Source organism: Primulina tabacum, chromosome 10 (genome assembly GCF_025594145.1).
Source record: "Primulina tabacum isolate GXHZ01 chromosome 10, ASM2559414v2, whole genome shotgun sequence".
NCBI classification, from domain to species: domain Eukaryota; kingdom Viridiplantae; phylum Streptophyta; class Magnoliopsida; order Lamiales; family Gesneriaceae; genus Primulina; species Primulina tabacum.
In genome coordinates this window covers 38,433,324-38,451,880 of record NC_134559.1, presented here as the reverse complement: position 1 = coordinate 38,451,880, position 18,557 = coordinate 38,433,324, and the positions used below count along the sequence as shown (strand labels likewise).

The 18,557-nt window shown below is 43.8% G+C and overlaps 21 non-coding genes and 1 pseudogene across 21 annotated transcripts; all 22 read left to right on the top strand.

Moving 5' to 3' along the window:
- The first annotated feature begins 235 nt into the window (after nucleotides 1-235).
- On the top strand, nucleotides 236-354 carry LOC142510556 (5S ribosomal RNA; annotated as a pseudogene).
- A 794-nt stretch (nucleotides 355-1,148) lies between these two features.
- LOC142517556 (5S ribosomal RNA) lies at nucleotides 1,149-1,267 on the top strand. Its single transcript, XR_012813296.1, has one exon. It is a non-coding gene; the product is annotated as a 5S ribosomal RNA (ribosomal RNA).
- Nucleotides 1,268-1,947: 680 nt separating this feature from the next.
- On the top strand, nucleotides 1,948-2,066 carry LOC142513964 (5S ribosomal RNA). Its single transcript, XR_012809883.1, has one exon. It is a non-coding gene; the product is annotated as a 5S ribosomal RNA (ribosomal RNA).
- Nucleotides 2,067-2,747: 681 nt separating this feature from the next.
- Nucleotides 2,748-2,866, top strand: LOC142515581 (5S ribosomal RNA). Its single transcript, XR_012811418.1, has one exon. It is a non-coding gene; the product is annotated as a 5S ribosomal RNA (ribosomal RNA).
- A 671-nt stretch (nucleotides 2,867-3,537) lies between these two features.
- On the top strand, nucleotides 3,538-3,656 carry LOC142516098 (5S ribosomal RNA). Its single transcript, XR_012811912.1, has one exon. It is a non-coding gene; the product is annotated as a 5S ribosomal RNA (ribosomal RNA).
- A 680-nt stretch (nucleotides 3,657-4,336) lies between these two features.
- LOC142514091 (5S ribosomal RNA) lies at nucleotides 4,337-4,455 on the top strand. Its single transcript, XR_012810002.1, has one exon. It is a non-coding gene; the product is annotated as a 5S ribosomal RNA (ribosomal RNA).
- Nucleotides 4,456-5,136: 681 nt separating this feature from the next.
- On the top strand, nucleotides 5,137-5,255 carry LOC142515579 (5S ribosomal RNA). The gene has a single exon (XR_012811416.1). It is a non-coding gene; the product is annotated as a 5S ribosomal RNA (ribosomal RNA).
- A 682-nt stretch (nucleotides 5,256-5,937) lies between these two features.
- LOC142509634 (5S ribosomal RNA) lies at nucleotides 5,938-6,056 on the top strand. The gene has a single exon (XR_012807800.1). It is a non-coding gene; the product is annotated as a 5S ribosomal RNA (ribosomal RNA).
- An 803-nt stretch (nucleotides 6,057-6,859) lies between these two features.
- Nucleotides 6,860-6,978, top strand: LOC142516417 (5S ribosomal RNA). The gene has a single exon (XR_012812212.1). It is a non-coding gene; the product is annotated as a 5S ribosomal RNA (ribosomal RNA).
- A 681-nt stretch (nucleotides 6,979-7,659) lies between these two features.
- LOC142508721 (5S ribosomal RNA) lies at nucleotides 7,660-7,778 on the top strand. Its single transcript, XR_012806925.1, has one exon. It is a non-coding gene; the product is annotated as a 5S ribosomal RNA (ribosomal RNA).
- Nucleotides 7,779-8,584: 806 nt separating this feature from the next.
- On the top strand, nucleotides 8,585-8,703 carry LOC142515871 (5S ribosomal RNA). The gene has a single exon (XR_012811691.1). It is a non-coding gene; the product is annotated as a 5S ribosomal RNA (ribosomal RNA).
- A 683-nt stretch (nucleotides 8,704-9,386) lies between these two features.
- On the top strand, nucleotides 9,387-9,505 carry LOC142507992 (5S ribosomal RNA). Its single transcript, XR_012806226.1, has one exon. It is a non-coding gene; the product is annotated as a 5S ribosomal RNA (ribosomal RNA).
- A 680-nt stretch (nucleotides 9,506-10,185) lies between these two features.
- On the top strand, nucleotides 10,186-10,304 carry LOC142514775 (5S ribosomal RNA). Its single transcript, XR_012810652.1, has one exon. It is a non-coding gene; the product is annotated as a 5S ribosomal RNA (ribosomal RNA).
- Nucleotides 10,305-11,185: 881 nt separating this feature from the next.
- Nucleotides 11,186-11,303, top strand: LOC142508450 (5S ribosomal RNA). The gene has a single exon (XR_012806661.1). It is a non-coding gene; the product is annotated as a 5S ribosomal RNA (ribosomal RNA).
- A 565-nt stretch (nucleotides 11,304-11,868) lies between these two features.
- On the top strand, nucleotides 11,869-11,987 carry LOC142516493 (5S ribosomal RNA). Its single transcript, XR_012812285.1, has one exon. It is a non-coding gene; the product is annotated as a 5S ribosomal RNA (ribosomal RNA).
- Nucleotides 11,988-12,670: 683 nt separating this feature from the next.
- On the top strand, nucleotides 12,671-12,789 carry LOC142517037 (5S ribosomal RNA). The gene has a single exon (XR_012812799.1). It is a non-coding gene; the product is annotated as a 5S ribosomal RNA (ribosomal RNA).
- A 565-nt stretch (nucleotides 12,790-13,354) lies between these two features.
- On the top strand, nucleotides 13,355-13,473 carry LOC142516492 (5S ribosomal RNA). The gene has a single exon (XR_012812284.1). It is a non-coding gene; the product is annotated as a 5S ribosomal RNA (ribosomal RNA).
- A 683-nt stretch (nucleotides 13,474-14,156) lies between these two features.
- Nucleotides 14,157-14,275, top strand: LOC142517036 (5S ribosomal RNA). The gene has a single exon (XR_012812798.1). It is a non-coding gene; the product is annotated as a 5S ribosomal RNA (ribosomal RNA).
- A 1,260-nt stretch (nucleotides 14,276-15,535) lies between these two features.
- On the top strand, nucleotides 15,536-15,653 carry LOC142515791 (5S ribosomal RNA). The gene has a single exon (XR_012811616.1). It is a non-coding gene; the product is annotated as a 5S ribosomal RNA (ribosomal RNA).
- A 681-nt stretch (nucleotides 15,654-16,334) lies between these two features.
- On the top strand, nucleotides 16,335-16,452 carry LOC142509045 (5S ribosomal RNA). The gene has a single exon (XR_012807235.1). It is a non-coding gene; the product is annotated as a 5S ribosomal RNA (ribosomal RNA).
- Nucleotides 16,453-17,115: 663 nt separating this feature from the next.
- Nucleotides 17,116-17,231, top strand: LOC142510135 (5S ribosomal RNA). Its single transcript, XR_012808266.1, has one exon. It is a non-coding gene; the product is annotated as a 5S ribosomal RNA (ribosomal RNA).
- A 686-nt stretch (nucleotides 17,232-17,917) lies between these two features.
- Nucleotides 17,918-18,036, top strand: LOC142507046 (5S ribosomal RNA). The gene has a single exon (XR_012805313.1). It is a non-coding gene; the product is annotated as a 5S ribosomal RNA (ribosomal RNA).
- The last annotated feature ends 521 nt before the right edge of the window (nucleotides 18,037-18,557 follow it).

Genomic DNA, 18,557 nt, shown 5'->3' with positions numbered 1-18,557 from the left:
TTACTCCGGAGACGGTTAACTCATTAAAAACAATTATTTCTACTGTTTTATCCATAATTTACGTAAACGATTGCGACACGAGGACTGCCCAGGGAGGTCACCAATCCTAGCTCCGCCTTCGCGCCAGGTTGCTTCACTTCATGGTTCTAATTGGGTGAGAACAGTGCCGCGTGTTGTCCATCGTTCGCTCCACATGTACTCGAAGGATATAAGAATAAACATCCCACTCAATGTCGGGTGCGATCATACCAGCAATAATGCACCGCATCCCATCAGAACTCCGAAGTTAAGCGTGCTTGGGCGAGAGCAGTACTAGGATGGGTGACCCCCTGGAATGTCCTTGTGATGCATCCCTTTTCGTGTTTTTCTATTTTTGATTACTTGTTGACAGAAGATTTTCGGCTGAAGTTAAGCGTGCATGGGCGAGAGCAGTACTAGGATGGGTGACCCCCTAGGAAGTCCTCGTGTTGCACCCTTTTTTGTGTTTTTCCATTTTTAATTACTTGTTGACAGACGAATTTCGGCTCAAATCATCTGAATCTCGATCAGGACTAGATAAAACATGTGAAATCAACGTAGCTCGGGTATTGCCGGATTTGGACAAAATTGTAGCCTAATTTGATTGTAAACGGGCAAACGAACGACACTCCTCACTCCGCAATGAGCTGGCGAGAGTTTAGCCGAATTCCTTCTCTAAGACCCTCTAATTTGCTATTTTTCGCTTCTGTTAAGCTTCCGTTTCCTCGAGAAATCCGCATAGGAAGTTTGAAATTCGATTCCGATTCCATTTTATCGTATCCTAAGAATAATAATAGCTTTACATTCGCTATTTCTTCTTCTTATTTTTTTTTCTATTTTCTGGGAACATTTAGCGATTTTTGTTGTCGTGAGCCGATTCTGTGCAGAATGGTATGACGCAGATTACTTCGGAGACGGTTAACTCATTAAAAACAATTATTTCGACTGTTTTATCCATAATTTACGTAAACGGTCACAACACGAGGACTGCCCAGGGAGGTCACCCATCCTAGCTCTGCCATCGCGCTTGACTTCATGGTTTTGATTGGGTGAGAGCAGTGCCGCCTGTTGTCCATCGCCCGCTCCACACGTACTCGAGGGATATAAGAATAAACATCCCACTCAATGTCGGGTGGGATCATACCAGCACTAATGCATCGGATTCCATCAGAACTTCGAAGTTAACCGTGCTTGGGCGAGAGCAGTACTAGGATGGGTGACCCCCTGGGAAGTCCTCGTGTTTCACCCTTTTTCGTGTTTTGTAGGTTTTATTACTTGTTGACATACTATTTTCGGCTCAAATCATCTGAATCTCGATCGGGACCAGATAAAACATGTGAAATCAACGTAGCTCGGGCACTGCCGGATTTGGAAAAAATTGTAGCCTAATTTGATTGTAAACGGGCAAACGAACGAGACTCCTTACTCCGCAATGAGGTGGCGAGAGTTTAGCCGAATATCATCTCTAAGACCCTCTAATTTGCGATTTTTCGCTTCTGTTAAGCTTCCGTATCCTCGAAAAATCCGCATAGGACGTTTGAAATTCGATTCCGGTTCCATTTTATCGTATCCTAGGAATAAAAATAGCTTTACATTCGCTATTTCTTCTTCTTTTTTTTTTCTATTTTCTGGGAACATTTAGTGATTTTTGTTGTCGTGAGCCGGTTCTGTGCGGATGGGTATGACGAAGATTACTCTGGAGACGGTTAACTCATTAAAAAAAATTATTTCGACTTTTTAATCCATAATTTACGTAAACGGTCCCGACACGAGGACTGCCCAGGGAGGTCACCCATCCTCGTTCTGCCATCGCGCCAGGACGCTTAACTTCAGGGTTCTGATTGGGTGAGAGCAGTGCCGCATGTTGTCCATCGCCGCCCGCTCCACACGTACTCGAGGGATATAAGAATAAACATCACACTCAATGTCGGGTGCGATCATACCAGCACTAATGCACCGGATCCCATCAGAACTCCAAAGTTAAGCGTGCTTGGGCGAGAGCAGTACTAGGATGGATGACCCATTGGGAATTCCTCGTGTTGCACCCCTTTTCGTGTTTTTCTATTCTTGATTACTTGTTGACAGACGATTTTCAGCTCAAATCATCTGAATCTCGATCGGGACAAGATAAGACATGTGAAATCAACGTAGCTCGGGCACTGCCGTATTTGGACAAAATTGTAGTCTAATTTGATTGTAAACGGGCAAACGAACGAGATTCATTACTCCGCAATGAGCTGGCGAGAATACAGCCGAATTCCTTCTCTAAGACCCTCTGATTTGCGATTTTAAGCTTCTGTTAAGATTCCGTTTCCTCGAGAAATCCGCTTAGAAAGTTCGAAATTTGATTCCGGTTCCATTTTATAGTATCCTAGGCATAATAATAGATTTACATTCGCTATTTTCTTATTCTTATTTTTTTCTATTTTCTAGAAAAATTTAGAAATTTTTGTTGTCGTGAGCCAGTTCTGTGCGGAAGGGTATGACGCAGATAACTCCGGAGACGGTTAACTCATTAAAAACAATTATTTCGACTGTTTTAGCCAAAATTTACGTAAACAGTCGCGATCCGAGGACTTCCCGGGCGGTCACCCACCCTAGCTCTGCCATCACGCAAGAACGCTTAACTTCATGGTTCTGATTGGGCGAGAGCAGTGCCGCGTTTTGTCCATCGCCGCCCGTTCCACACGTACTCGAGGGATATAAGAATAAACATCCCACTCAATGTCGGATGCGATCATACCGGCACTAATGCACTGGATCCCATCAGAACTCCGAAGTTAAGCGTGCTTGGGCGAGAGCAGTACTAGAATGGGTGACTCATTGGGAAGTCCTCGTGTTGCACCCCTTTTCGAGTTTTTCTATTTTTGATTAATTGATGACAGTTGATTTTCGGTTCAAATCATCTGAATCTCGATCGGGACCAGATAAGAATGTGAAATCCACGTAGCTCGGGCACTGCCGGATTTGGACAAAATTGTAGCCTAATTTGATTATAAACGGGCAAACGAACGAGACTCTTTACTCCGCAATGAGCTGGCGAGAATTTAGCCGAATTCCTTCTCTAAGACCCTCTAATTTGCGATTTTCCGCTTCTGTTAAGCTTCCGTTTCCACGAGAAATCAGCTTAGGAAGTTTGAAATTCGATTCTGGTTCCATTTTATCATATCCCAGGCATGATAATTGCTTTACATTCGTTGTTTTCTTCTTCTTATTTTTTTTCTATTTTCTGTGAACATTTAGCAACTTTTGTTGTCGTGAGCCGGTTCTGTGCGGAAGGGTATGATGCAGATTACTCTAGAGACGGTTAACTCATTAAAAACAATTATTTCGACTGTTTTATCCATAATTTACGTAAACGGTCACAACACGAGGACTGCCCAGGGAGGTCACCCATCCTAGCTCTGCCATCGCGCTTGACTTCATGGTTTTGATTGGGTGAGAGCAGTGCCGCCTGTTGTCCATCGCCCGCTCCACACGTACTCGAGGGATATAAGAATAAACATCCCACTCAATGTCGGGTGGGATCATACCAGCACTAATGCATCGGATCCCATCAGAACTTCGAAGTTAACCGTGCTTGGGCGAGAGCAGTACTAGGATGGGTGACCCCCTGGGAAGTCCTCGTGTTTCACCCTTTTTCGTGTTTTGTAGGTTTTATTACTTGTTGACATACTATTTTCGGCTCAAATCATCTGAATCTCGATCGGGACCAGATAAAACATGTGAAATCAACGTAGCTCGGGCACTGCCGGATTTGGAAAAAATTGTAGCCTAATTTGATTGTAAACGGGCAAACGAACGAGACTCCTTACTCCGCAATGAGGTGGCGAGAGTTTAGCCGAATATCATCTCTAAGACCCTCTAATTTGCGATTTTTCGCTTCTGTTAAGCTTCCGTTTCCTCGAAAAATCCGCATAGGACGTTTGAAATTCGATTCCGGTTCCATTTTATCGTATTCTAGGAATAAAAAAAGCTTTACATTCGCTATTTCTTCTTCTTTTTTTTTTCTATTTTCTGGGAACATTTAGTGATTTTTGTTGTCGTGAGCCGGTTCTGTGCGGATGGGTATGACGAAGATTACTCTGGAGACGGTTAACTCATTAAAAAAAATTATTTCGACTTTTTAATCCATAATTTACGTAAACGGTCCCGACACGAGGACTGCCCAGGGAGGTCACCCATCCTCGTTCTGCCATCGCGCCAGGACGCTTAACTTCAGGGTTCTGATTGGGTGAGAGCAGTGCCGCATGTTGTCCATCGCCGCCCGCTCCACACGTACTCGAGGGATATAAGAATAAACATCACACTCAATGTCGGGTGCAATCATACCAGCACTAATGCACCGGATCCCATCAGAACTCCAAAGTTAAGCGTGCTTGGGCGAGAGCAGTACTAGGATGGATGACCCATTGGGAATTCCTCGTGTTGCACCCCTTTTCGTGTTTTTCTATTCTTGATTACTTGTTGACAGACGATTTTCAGCTCAAATCATCTGAATCTCGATCGGGACAAGATAAGACATGTGAAATCAACGTAGCTCGGGCACTGCCGTATTTGGACAAAATTGTAGTCTAATTTGATTGTAAACGGGCAAACGAACGAGATTCATTACTCCGCAATGAGCTGGCGAGAATACAGCCGAATTCCTTCTCTAAGACCCTCTGATTTGCGATTTTAAGCTTCTGTTAAGATTCCGTTTCCTCGAGAAATCCGCTTAGAAAGTTCGAAATTTGATTCCGGTTCCATTTTATAGTATCCTAGGCATAATAATAGATTTACATTCGCTATTTTCTTATTCTTATTTTTTTCTATTTTCTAGAAAAATTTAGAAATTTTTGTTGTCGTGAGCCAGTTCTGTGCGGAAGGGTATGACGCAGATAACTCCGGAGACGGTTAACTCATTAAAAACAATTATTTCGACTGTTTTAGCCAAAATTTACGTAAACAGTCGCGATCCGAGGACTTCCCGGGCGGTCACCCACCCTAGCTCTGCCATCACGCAAGAACGCTTAACTTCATGGTTCTGATTGGGCGAGAGCAGTGCCGCGTTTTGTCCATCGCCGCCCGTTCCACACGTACTCGAGGGATATAAGAATAAACATCCCACTCAATGTCGGATGCGATCATACCGGCACTAATGCACTGGATCCCATCAGAACTCCGAAGTTAAGCGTGCTTGGGCGAGAGCAGTACTAGAATGGGTGACTCATTGGGAAGTCCTCGTGTTGCACCCCTTTTCGAGTTTTTCTATTTTTGATTAATTGATGACAGTTGATTTTCGGTTCAAATCATCTGAATCTCGATCGGGACCAGATAAGAATGTGAAATCCACGTAGCTCGGGCACTGCCGGATTTGGACAAAATTGTAGCCTAATTTGATTATAAACGGGCAAACGAACGAGACTCTTTACTCCGCAATGAGCTGGCGAGAATTTAGCCGAATTCCTTCTCTAAGACCCTCTAATTTGCGATTTTCCGCTTCTGTTAAGCTTCCGTTTCCACGAGAAATCAGCTTAGGAAGTTTGAAATTCGATTCTGGTTCCATTTTATCCTATCCCAGGCATGATAATTGCTTTACATTCGTTGTTTTCTTCTTCTTATTTTTTTTCTATTTTCTGTGAACATTTAGCAACTTTTGTTGTCGTGAGCCGGTTCTGTGCGGAAGGGTATGATGCAGATTACTCTAGAGACGGTTAACTCATTAAAAACAATTATTTCGATTGTTTTAGCCTTAATTTACGTAAACGGTCGTGACACGAGGACTGCTCAAGGAGGTCACCCATCCTAGCTCTGCCATCTCGCCAGAACGCTTAAATTCATGGTTCTGATTGGGAGAGAGCACTGCCGCGTGTTGTCCATCGCCGCCCACTCCACACGTACTCGAGGGATATAAGAATAAACATCCCACTCAATGTCTGGTGCGATCATACCAGCACAAATGCACCGGATCACGTCAGAACTCCGAAGTTAAGCGTGCCTGGGCGAGAGCAGTACTAGGATGGGTGACCCCCTAGGATGTCTTCGTGATGCACCCATTTTCGTGTTTTTCTATTTTTGATTACTTGTTGACAGATGATTTTCGGCTGAAGTTAAGCGTGCTTGGGCGAGAGCAGTACTAGGATGGGTGGCCCCCTAGAAAGTCCTCGTGTTGCACCCCTATTGGTGTTTTTCTATTCTTGATTACTTGTTGACAGACGATTTTCGGCTCAAATCATCTGAATCTCGATCGAGACAAAATAAAACATGTGAAATCAACGTAGCTCGGGCACTGCCGGATTTGGACAAAATTGTAGCCTAATTAGTTTGTAAACGGGCAAACAAACGAGATTCATTACTCCGCAATGAGCTGGCGAGAATACAGCCGAATTCCTTCTCTAAGACCCTCTAATTTGCGATTTTAAGCTTCTGTTAAGATTCCGTTTCCTCGAGAAATCCGCTTAGAAAGTTCGAAATTTGATTCCGGTTCCATTTTATAGTATCCTAGGCATAATAATAGCTTTACATTCGCTATTTTCTTATTCTTATTTTTTTCTATTTTCTGGAAAAATTTAGAAATTTTTGTTGTCGTGAGCCAGTTCTGTGCGGAAGGGTATGACGCAGATAACTCCGGAGACGGTTAACTCATTAAAAACAATTATTTCGACTGTTTTAGCCATAATTTACGTAAACAGTCGCGATCCGAGGACTTCCCGGGCGGTCACCCACCCTAGCTCTGCCATCACGCCAGAACGCTTAACTTCATGGTTCTGATTGGGCGAGAGCAGTGCCGCGTTTTGTCCATCGCCGCCCGTTCCACACGTACTCGAGGGATATAAGAATAAACATCCCACTCAATGTCGGATGCGATCATACCAGCACTAATGCACTGGATCTCATCAGAACTCCGAAGTTAAGCGTGCTTGGGCGAGAGCAGTACTAGAATGGGTGACTCATTGGGAATTCCTCGTGTTGCACCCCTTTTCGAGTTTTTCTATTTTTGATTAATTGATGACAGATGATTTTCCGTTCAAATCATCTGAATCTCGATCGGGACCAGATAAGAATGTGAAATCCACGTAGCTCGGGCACTGCCGGATTTGGACAAAATTGTAGCCTAATTTGATTATAAACGGGCAAACGAACGAGACTCATTACTCCGCAATGAGCTGGCGAGATTTTAGCCGAATTCTTTCTCTAAGACCCTCTAATTTGCGATTTTCCGCTTCTGTTAAGCTTTCGTTTCCACGAGAAATCAGCTTAGGAAGTTCGAAATTCGATTCTGGTTCCATTTTATCGTATCCCAGGCATAATAATACCTTTACATTCGTTATTTCCTTCTTCTTATTTTTTTATATTTTCTGGGAACATTTATCGATTTTTGTTGTCGTGAGCCGGTTCTGTACGGAAGGGTATGACGCAGATTACTCCGGAAACGGTTAACTCATTAAAAACAATTATTTCGACTGTTTTATACATAATTTACGTAAACGGTCGCGACACGAGGACTTCCAAGGGAGGTCACCCATCCTAGCTCTGCCATCGCGCCAGAACGCTTAACTTCATGGTTATGATTGGGCGAGACCAGTGCCGCGTGTTGTCCATCGCCGCCCGCTCCACACGTACTCGAGGGATATAAGAATAAACATCCCACTCAAATTTGCGTGCGATCATACCAGCACTAATGTACCGGATCTCATCAGAACTCCGGAGTTAAGTGTGCTTGGGCGAGAGTAGTACTAGGATGGGTGACCCCCTGGGATGTCTTCGTGATGCACCCTTTTTCGTGTTTTTCTATTTTTGATTACTTGTTGACAGACGATTTTCGGCTGAAGTTAAGCGTGCTTGGGCGAGAGAAGTACTAGGATGGGTGGCCCCCTAGAAAGTCCTCGTGCTGCACCCCTTTTCGTGTTTTTCCATTTTTAATTACTTGTTGACAGACGAATTTCGGCTCAAATCATCTGAATCTCGATCCGGACAAGATAAAACATGTGAAATCAACGTAGCTCGGGCACTGCCGGATTTGGACAAAATTGTAGCCTAATTAGATTGTAAACGGGCAAACGAACAAGACTCATTACTCCGCAATGAGTTGGCGAGAGTTTAGCCGAATTATTTCTCTAAGACCCTCTAATTTGCAATTTTCCGCTTCTGTTAAGCTTCCGTTTCTACGAAAAATCCGCTTAGGAAGTTCGAAATTCGATTTCGGTTCCATTTTATCATATCCCAGGCATAATAATTGCTTTACATTCCTTGTTTTCATCTTCTAATTTTTTTTCTATTTTCTGGAAATATTTAGCGACTTTTTTTGTCGTGAGCCGGTTCTGTGCAAAAAGGGTATGATGCAGATTACTCTGGAGATGGTTAACTCATTAAAAACAATTTTTTCGATTGTTTTAGCCTTAATTTACGTAAACGGTCGCGACACGAGGACTGCTCAGGGAGGTCACCCATCCTAGCTCTGCCATCGCGCCAGAACGCTTAACTTCATGGTTCTGATTGGGCGAGAGCAGTGCCGCGTGTTCTCCATCGCCGCCAGCTCCACACGTACTCGAGGGATATAAGAATAAACATCCCACTCAATGTCCGATGCGATCATACCAGCACTAATGCAACGGATCCCGTCAGAACTCCGAAGTTAAGCGTGCTTGGGCGAGACCAGTACTAGGATGGGTGACCCCCTGGGAAGTCCTCGTGTTGCACCCCTTTTCGTGTTTTTCTATTTTTGATTACTTGTAGACAGACGATTTTTGGCTCAAATCCTCTGAATCTCGATCGGGACCAGATAAAACATGTGAAATCAACGTAGCTCGGGCACTGCCGGATTTGGACAAATTTTTAGCCTAATTTGATTGTAAACGGGCAAACGAACGAGACTCATTACTCCGCAATGAGCAGGCGAGAGTTTAGCCGAATTCTTTCTCGAAGACCCTCTAATTTGCGATTTTCCGCTTCTGTTAAGCTTCCGTTTCCTCGAGAAATCCCCTTAGGAAGTTCGAAATTCGAGTCCGGTTCCATTTTATCGTATCCCAGGTATAATAATAGTTTTATATTCGCTATTTTCTTCTTCTTATTTTTTTTTTTATTTTCTGAGAACATTTAGCGATTTTTGTTGTCGTGAGCCGGTTCTGTGCAGAAGGGTATGACGCATATTACTCCGAAGACGGTTAACTCATTAAAAACAATTATTTCGACTGTTTTATCAATAATTTACGTAAACGGTCGCGACACGAGGAATGCCTAGGGAGGTCACCCATCCTAGCTCTGCCATCGCGCCAGATCGCTTAACTTCATGGTTCTGATTGGGCGAGAACAAAGCCGCGTGTTGTCCATCCCGCCCGCTCCACAGGTATTCGAGGAATATAAGAATAAACATCCCACTCAATGTCAGGTGCGATCATACCAGCACTAATGCATCGGATCCCATCAGAACTACAAAGTTAAGCGTGCTTGGACGAGAGAAGTACTAGGATGGATGACCCCTTGGGAAGTCCTCGTGTTGCACCCCTTTTTGTGTTTTTCTATTTTTGATTACTTGTTGATAGACGATTTTCGGCTCAAATCATCTGAATCTCGATCGAGACCAGATAAGACATGTGAATCAACGTGGCTCGGGCACTGCCGGATTTGGACAAAATTGTAGCCTAATTTTATTGGTAACGGGCAAGCGAACGAGACTCATTACTCCGCAATGAGCTGGCGAGATTTAATCCGAATTTTTTCTCTAAGGCCCTCTAATTTGTGATTTTCTGCTTCAGTTAAGCTTACGCTTCCTTGAGAAATCCGTTTAGGAAGTCCGAAATTCGATTCCGGTTCTATTTTATCGTATCCAGGAATAATAATAGCTTTACATTTGCTATTTTTTTCTTCTTATTTTTTTCTATTTTCTTGGAACATTAAGCGATTTTTGTTGTCGTGAGCCGCTTCTGTGCGGAAGGGTATGACGCAGATTACTCCAGAGACGATTAACACATTAAAAACAATTATTTCGACTGTTTTAGCCATATTTTACGTAAACGGTCGCGACACGAGGACTGCCCAGGGAGGTCACCCATCCTAGCTCTGCCATCGCGCCAGAAAGCTTAACTTCAAGGTTCTGATTGGGCGAGAGCAGTGCCGCGTGTTGTCCCTTGCCGCCCGCTCCACACGTACTCGAAAGATATAAGAATAAACATCCCACTCAATGTCGGGTGCGATCATACCAGCACTAATGCACCGGATCCCATCAGAACTCCGAAGTTAAGCGTGCCTGGGCGAAAGCAGTACTAGGATGGGTGGCCCCCTGGAAATACCTCGTGTTGCACCCCTTTTCGTGTTTTTCTATTTTTGATTACTTGTTGACATACGATTTTTGGCTCAAATCATCTGAATCTCGATCGAGACCAGATAAGACATGTGAATCAACGTAGCTCGGGCACTGCCGGATTTGGACAAAATTGTAGCCTAATTTTATTGTTAACTGGCAAGCGAACGAGACTCATTACTCTGCAATGAGCTGGCGAGATTTAAGCCGAATTCTTTCTCTAAGACCCTCTAATTTGCGATTTTCCGCTTCAGTTAAGCTTGCGCTTCCTCAAGAAATCCGTTTAGGAAGTCCGAAATTCGATTCCGGTTCTATTTTATCGTATCCCAAGCATAATAATAGCTTTACATTCGCTATTTTCTTCTTCTTATTTTTTTCTATTTTTGGAAACATTAAGCGATTTTTGTTGTCGTGAGCCGCTTCTGTGCGGAAGGGTATGACGCAGATTACTCCGGACACGTTTAACTCATTAAAAACAATTATTTCGACTGTTATATCCATATTTTACGTAAACGGTCGCGACACGAGGACTGCCCAGGGAGGTCACCCATCCTAGCTCTGCCATCGCGCCAGAACGCTTAACTTCATGGTTCGGATTGGGCGAGAGCAGTGCCGCGTGTTGTCCATCGCCGCCAGCTCCACACGTACTCGAGGGATATAATAATAAACATCCTACACAATGTCGGGTGCGATCATACCAGCACTAATGCACCGGATCCAATCAGAACTCCGAACTTAAGCGTGCTATGATGGGTGACCGCCGGATCCAATCAGTACTCCGAACTTCATGGTTCGGATTGGGCGAGAGCAGTGCCGCGTGTTGTCCATCGCCGCCCGATTCCCATATACTCGAGGAATATAAGAATAAACATCCCACTCAATGTCAGGTGCGATCATACCAGTACTAATGCACCGGATTCCATCGAACTCCGAAGTTAAGCGTGCTTGGTCGAGAGCAGTACTAGGATGGGTGATCCCTTGGGAAGTCCTCGTGTTGCACCCTTTTTCGTGTTTTTCTATTTTTGATTACTTGTTGACACACGATTTTTGGCTCAAATCATCTGAATCTCGATTGGGACCAGATAAGACATGTGAAATCAACGTAGCTCGGGCACTGCAGGATTTGGACAAAATTGTAGTCTAATTTGATTGTAAACGGGCAAACGAACGAGACTTATTACTCCGCAATGAGCTGGCGAGGTTTTAGCCGAATTCCTTCTCTAAGACCCTCTAATTTGCGATTTTCCGCTTCTGTTAAGCTTCTGTTTCCTCGAGAAATCCGCTTAGGAAGTTCGAAATTCGATTCCTGTGCGGAAGGGTATGATGCAAATTACTTCGGAGACGGTTAACTCATTAAAAACAATTATTTCGACTGTTTTAGCCATAATTTATGTAAACGGTCGCGACACAAGAACTTCTCAGGTAGGTCACCCATCCTAGCACTGCCATCGCTCCAGAACGCTTAACTTCATGATTCTGAATAGGCGAGAGCATTGCCGCGTGTTGTCCATCGCCGCTCGCTCCACACGTACTCGAGGGATATAAGAATAAACATCCCACTCAATGTCGGGTGCGATCATACCAGCACTAATGCACCGGATCCCATCAGAACTCCGAAGTTAAGCTTGCTTGGGCGAGAGCAGTACTAGGTTGGGTGACCCCCTGGGAAGTCCTTGTGTTACACCACTTTTCGTGTTTTTCTATTTTTGATTACTTGTTGACAGATGATTTTTGGCTAAAATCATCTGAATCTGGATCGGGACAAGATAAAACATGTGAAATCAACGTACCTCGGGCAGTGCTGGATTTGGACAAAATTGTAGGCTAATTTGATTGTAAACGGGCAACCGAACGAGACTCATTACTCCGCAATGAGGTGGCGAGATTTTAGCCGAATTCTTTCTCTAAGACCCTCTAATTTGCGATTTTTCGCTTCTGTTGAGCTTCCGTTTTCTCGAGAAATCCGCTTAGGAAGTTCGAAATTCGATTCCAGATCCATTTTATCGTATCTCATGCATAAAAATAGCTTTACATTCGCTATTTTCTTCTTCTTATTTTTTTCTATTTTCTGGGAACATTTAGCGATTTTTGTTATCGTGAGCCAGTTCTATACGGAAGAGTATGACGCAAATTCCTCCGGAGAGGGTTAACTTATTAAAAACAATTATTTCGACTGTTTTATCCATATTTTACGTAAACGGTCGCGACACGAGGACTGCCCAGGGAGGTCCACCCATCCTAGCTCTGCCATCGCGCCAGAAAGCTTAACTTCATGGTTCTGATTGGCCGAGAGCAGTGCCGCGTGTTGTTCCTCGCCGCCCGCTCCACACGTACTCGAAAGATATAAGAATAAACATCCCACTCAATGTCGGGTGCGATCATACCAGCACTAATGCACCTGATCCCATCAGAACTCCGAAGTTAAGCGTGCCTGGGCGAGAGCAGTACTAGGATGGGTGGCCCTCTGGAAAGTCCTCGTGTTGCACGCCTTTTCGTGTTTTTCTATTTTTGATTACTTGTTGACAGACGATTTTCAGCTCAAATCTTCTGAATCTCGATCTGGACCAGATAAGACATGTGAAATCAACGTATCTCGGGAACTGCCGGGTTTGGACAAAATTGTAGGCTAATTTGATTGTAAACGGGCAAACGAACGAGACTCATTACTCCGCAATGAGCTGGCGAGATTTTAGCAGAATTTCTTCTCTAAGACCCTCTAATTTGCGATTTTACGCTTCCGTTAAGCTTCTGTTTCCTCGAGAAATCCGCTTAGGAAGTTCGAAATTCGATTCCTGTGCGGAAGGGTATGATGCAAATTACTTCGGAGACGGTTAACTCATTAAAAACAATTATTTCGACTGTTTTAGCCATAATTTATGTAAACGGTCGCGACACAAGAACTTCTCAGGTAGGTCACCAATCCTAGCACTGCCATGGCTCCAGAACGCTTAACTTCATGATTCTGAATAGGCGAGAGCATTGCCGCGTGTTGTCCATCGCCGCTCGCTCCACACGTACTCGAGGGATATAAGAATAAACATCCCACTCAATGTCGGGTGCGATCATACCAGCACTAATGCACCGGATCCCATCAGAACTCCGAAGTTAAGCTTGCTTGGGCGAGAGCAGTACTAGGTTGGGTGACCCCCTGGGAAGTCCTTGTGTTACACCACTTTTCGTGTTTTTCTATTTTTGATTACTTGTTGACAGATGATTTTTGGCTAAAATCATCTGAATCTGGATCGAGACAAGATAAAACATGTGAAATCAACGTAGCTCGGGCAGTGCTGGATTTGGACAAAATTGTAGGCTATTTTGATTGTAAACGGGCAACCGAACGAGACTCATTACTCCGCAATGAGGTGGCGAGATTTTAGCCGAATTCTTTCTCTAAGACCCTCTAATTTGCGATTTTTCGCTTCTGTTAAGCTTCCGTTTTCTCGAGAAATCCGCTTAGGAAGTTCGAAATTCGATTCCAAATCCATTTTATCGTATCTCATGCATAAAAATAGCTTTACATTCGCTATTTTCTTCTTCTTATTTTTTTCTATTTTCTGGGAACATTTAGCGATTTTTGTTATCGTGAGCCAGTTCTATACGGAAGAGTATGACGCAAATTACTCCGGAGAGGGTTAACTTATTAAAAACAATTATTTCGACTGTTTTATCCATATTTTACGTAAACGGTCGCGACACGAGGACTGCCCAGAGAGGTCCACCCATCCTAGCTCTGCCATCGCGCCAGAAAGCTTAACTTCATGGTTCTGATTGGGCGAGAGCAGTGCCGCGTGTTGTTCCTCGCCGCCCGCTCCACACGTACTTGAAAGATATAAGAATAAACATCCCACTCAATGTCGGGTGCGATCATACCAGCACTAATGCACCTGATCCCATCAGAACTCCGAAGTTAAGCGTGCCTGGGCGAGAGCAGTACTAGGATGGGTGGCCCTCTGGAAAGTCCTCGTGTTGCACGCCTTTTTGTGTTTTTATATTTTTGATTACTTGTTGACAGACGATTTTCAGCTCAAATCTTCTGAATCTCGATCTGGACCAGATAAGACATGTGAAAGCAACGTATCTCGGGCACTGCCGGGTTTGGACAAAATTGTAGGCTAATTTGATTGTAAACGGGCAAACGAACGAGACTCATTACTCCGCAATGAGCTGGCGAGATTTTAGCAGAATTCCTTCTCGAAGACCCTCTAATTTGCGATTTTACGCTTCCGTTAAGCTTCTGTTTCCTCGAGAAATCCGCTTAGGAAGTTCGAAATTCGATTCCGGTTCCATTTTATCGTATCTCAGGCATAATAATAGCTTTACATTCGCTATTTTATTCTTCTTATTTTTTTCCTTTTATTTTTGGAACATTTAGCGATTTTTGTTGTCGTGAACCGGTCCTTTGCTGTAGGGTATGACGCAGATTACTCCGGAGACGGTTAACTCATTAAAAACAATTAATGCACCGGATCCCATCAAAACTCCGAAGTTAAGCGTGCTTGGTCGAGAGCAGTAGTAGGATGGGTGACCCCCTGGGAAGTCCTCGTGTTGCACCCCTTTTCGTGTTTTTCTATTTTTGATTACTTGTTGACAGACGATTTTCGGCTCAAATCATCTGAATCTCGATCGGGACAAGATAAGACATGAGAAATTAACGTAGCTCGGGTGCTGCTGGATTTGGACAATATTGTAGGTTAATTTGATTGCAAACGGGCTACGAACGAGACTCATTACTGCGCAATGAGGTGGAGAGATTTAGCCGAATTCTTTCTCTGAGACACTTTAATTTGCGATTTTCCACTTCTGTTAAGCTTCTGTTTTCTCGAGAAATCTGCTTAGGAAGTTCGAAATTCGATTCCGGTTCCATTTTATCGTATCCCAGGCATAATAACGGATTTACATTCGCTATTTTCTTCTTATTATTTTTTTTTCTATTTTCTAGAAAATTTAGCAATTTTTGTTGTCTTAAGCCGGTTCTGTGCGGAAAAGTTTGACGCAGATTACTCAGGAGACGGTTAACTCATTAAAAACAATTATTTCGACTGTTTTATCCATAATTTACGTAAACAGTCGCGACACGAGTACTGCCCAGGGAGGTCACCGATCCTAGCTCTGCCATAGCGCCAGAACGCTTAACTTCATGGTTCTGATTGGGCGAGAGCAGTGACGCGTGTTGTCCATCGCCGCCCGTTCCAAACGTACTCGAGGAATATAAGAATAAACATCCCACTCAATGTCGGGTGCGATCATACCAGCACTAATGCACCGGATCCCATCAGAACTCCGTAGTTAAGCGTGCTTGGGCGAGAGCAGTACTAGGATGGGTGACCCCCTGGAAGTCATCGTGTTGCACCCCTTTTCGTGTTTTTCTATTTTTGATTACTTGTTGAGAGACGATTTTCGGCTCAAATAATCTGAATCTCTATCGGGACTAAATAAGATATGTGAAATTAACGTAGCTCGGGCACTACTGGATTTGGACAAAATTGTACGATAATTTGATTGTAAACGGGCAAACGAACAAGAATCATTACTTTGCAATGAGCTGGCGAGATTTTAGCCGAATTCCTTCTCTAAGACCCTCTAATTTGCGATTTTCCGCTTCTGTTAAGCTTCCGTTTCCTCGAGAAATCCGTTTAGGAAGTCCGAAATTCGATTCCTGTTCCATTTTAGTCGTATCCCAGGCATAATAACAGCTTTACATTCTCTATTTTATTCTTCTTTTTTTTCTATTTTCTGGGAACATTTAGCGATTTTTGTTGTCGTGAGCCGGTTCTGTGCGGAAGGGTATGACGCAGATTACTTCAGAGACTGTTAACTCATTAAAAACAATTATTTCGATTGTTTTATCCATAATTTACGTAAACGATCGCGACACGAGGACTTTCGAGGGATGTCACCCATCCTTGCTCTGCCATCGCGCCAGAACGCTTAACTTTATGGTTCTGTTTGGGCGAGAGCAGTGCCGCGTTTTGTCCATCGCCGCCCGCTCCACACGTACTCGAGGGATATAAGAATAAACAACCCACTCAATGTCGGGTGCGATCATACTAGCACTAATGCACCGGATCCCATCAGAACTCTGAAGTTAAGCGTGCTTGGTGAGAGCAGTACTAGGATGGCTGACCCCTAGGGAATTCCACGTGTTGCACCCCATTTCGTGTTTTTCTATTTTTGTTTACTTGTTGACAGACGATTTTTGGCACAAATCATCTGAATCTCGATCGGGACCAGATAAGACATGAGAAATTAACGTAGCTCGGGCACTGCCGGATTTGGAAACGGGCAAACGAACGAGACTCCTTACTCCGCAATGAGCTGGCAAGATTTTAGCCGACTTTCTTCTCTAATACCCTCTAATTTGCGAATTTACGCTTCTGTTAAGCTTCCGTTTCCTCGAGAAATCCGCCTAGGAAGTCCGAAATTCGATTCCGGTTCCATTTTATCGTATCCTAGGAATAATAACGGATTTACATTTGCTATTTTCTCCTTCTTATTTTTTTTCTATTTTCTGGGAACATTTATTGATTTTTGTTGTCATGAGCCGGTTCTGTGCGGAAGCGTATGACGCAGATTACTCCAGAGACAGAGACGGTTAACTAATTAAAAACAAGTATTTTGACTGTTTTATCCATAATTTACGTAAACGGTCGCGACACGAGGACTTCCCAGGGAGGTCACCCATCCTAGCTCTGCATTCGCCCCAGAACGCTTAACTTCATGGTTCTGATTGGGCGAGAGCAGTGCCGCGTGTTGTCCATCATCGCCCGTTCCACACGTACTCGAGGGATATAAGAATAAACATCCCACTCAATGTCGGTTGCGATCATACCAGCACTAATGCACCGGATCCATCAGAACTCCGAAGTTAAGCGTGCTTGGGCAAGAGCAGTACTAGGATGGGTGACCCCAGGAAGTCGTTGTGTTGCATCCCTTTTCGTGTTTTTCTATTTTTGATTGCTTGTTGACAGACGATTTTCGGCTCAAATCATCTGAATCTCGATCGAGACCAGATAAGACATGTGAAATCAACGTAGCTCGTGCACTGCCGGATTTGGACAAAATTGTAGGCTAATTTGATTGTAAACGGGCAAACGAACGAGACTCGTTACTCCGCAATGACCTGGCGAGAGTTTAGCCAAATTCGTTCTCTAAGACCCTCTAATTTTCGATTTTCCGCTTCTGCTAAGCTTCCGTTTCTTCAAGAAATCTGCTTAGGAAGTTCGAAATTCGATTTCGGTTTTATTTTATCGTATCCCAGGCATAATAATAGCTTTACATTCGCTATTTTCTTCTTCTTATTTTTTTTTCTATTTTTTTCTGGGAACATTTAGCGATTTTTGTTGTCGTGAGCCGGTTCTGTGCGGAAGTGTATGATGAAGATTACTCCGGAGACAGTTAACTCATTAAAAACAATTATTTCGACTGTTTTATCCATATTTTCGTAAACGGTCGCGACACGAGGACTGCCCAGGGTGGTCACCCATCCTAGCTCTGCCATCGCGCCAGAACGCTTAACTTCATGGTTCTTATTGGACGAGAGCAGTTCCGCGTGTTGTCCATCGCCTCCCGTTCCACATGTACTCGAGGGATATAAGAATAAACATCCCACTCAATGTCGGGTGCGATCATACCAGCACTAATGCACCGGATCTCATCAGAACTTTGAAGTTAAGCGTGCTTGGGTGAGAGCAGTACTAGGATGGCTGACCCCTAGGGAATTCCTCGTGTCGCACCCAATTTCGTGTTTTTCTATTTTTGATTATGTGTTGACAAACGATGTTTGGCTCAAATAATCTGAATCTCGATCGTGACTAGATAAGACATGTGAATCAACGCAGCTCGGGCACTGCCGGGATTTGGAGAAAATTGTAGGCTAATTTGATTGTAAATGGGCAACGACCGAGACTGTTACTCCGCAATGAGATGGCAAGATTTTAGCCGAATTCCTTCTCTAAGGTCCCTCAAATTTTGCGAGAGCAATATTAGGATTGGATGACCCCCTGAGAAGTCCTCGTGTTGCATCCCTTTTCGCGTTTTTCTATTTTTGATTACTTGTTGACAGACGATTTCGGCTCAAATCATCTGAATCTCGAACGGATTAGATAAGACATGTGAAATCAACGTAGCTCGGGCATACTGGATTCGGACAAAATTGTAGGCTAATTGATTGTAAACGGGCAAAACGAACGAGACTCTTACTCCGCAATGAGCTGGCGAGATTTAGCTGAATTCCTTTTCTAAGACCCTCTAATTTGCG